Below are 313 nucleotides of genomic sequence, written 5' to 3'. Positions count from 1 at the left end.
TTCCTGCAACCGCCGGTTAAGGCGCATGCGCTCTGTGTCGAGTCATCGGCCCCGACTCTAGATCTCGGGGCAAGTGGGCGGGGAAGGTGCCTTAGCTTTAGCTTCGTCAAGCTGGCGCTCTCCGGGTATGTTGACATTTGATTACCGATTGAGGGCAGGGGATGATGGGACTTGGAGCTATTGGAAGACACCTGCTTGATCTACTAATTTAGGTAAATGCGATAAATCGTCCAGCAGTTGTCCCTTCACAAGTGATTAAGGAACACTGCTGCTGCTGATGCAGGTTCTATTTCGGGGTCCTGATTAATAGGCA

The sequence above is a fragment of the Python bivittatus genome, unplaced genomic scaffold (assembly GCF_059951505.1).
Source record: "Python bivittatus isolate LINGU-HERP-01145 unplaced genomic scaffold, Pbiv_v1 ctg000340_np1212, whole genome shotgun sequence".
In the NCBI taxonomy this organism is placed as follows: Eukaryota; Metazoa; Chordata; class Lepidosauria; order Squamata; family Pythonidae; genus Python; species Python bivittatus.
This window is presented reverse-complemented; position numbering follows the sequence as displayed.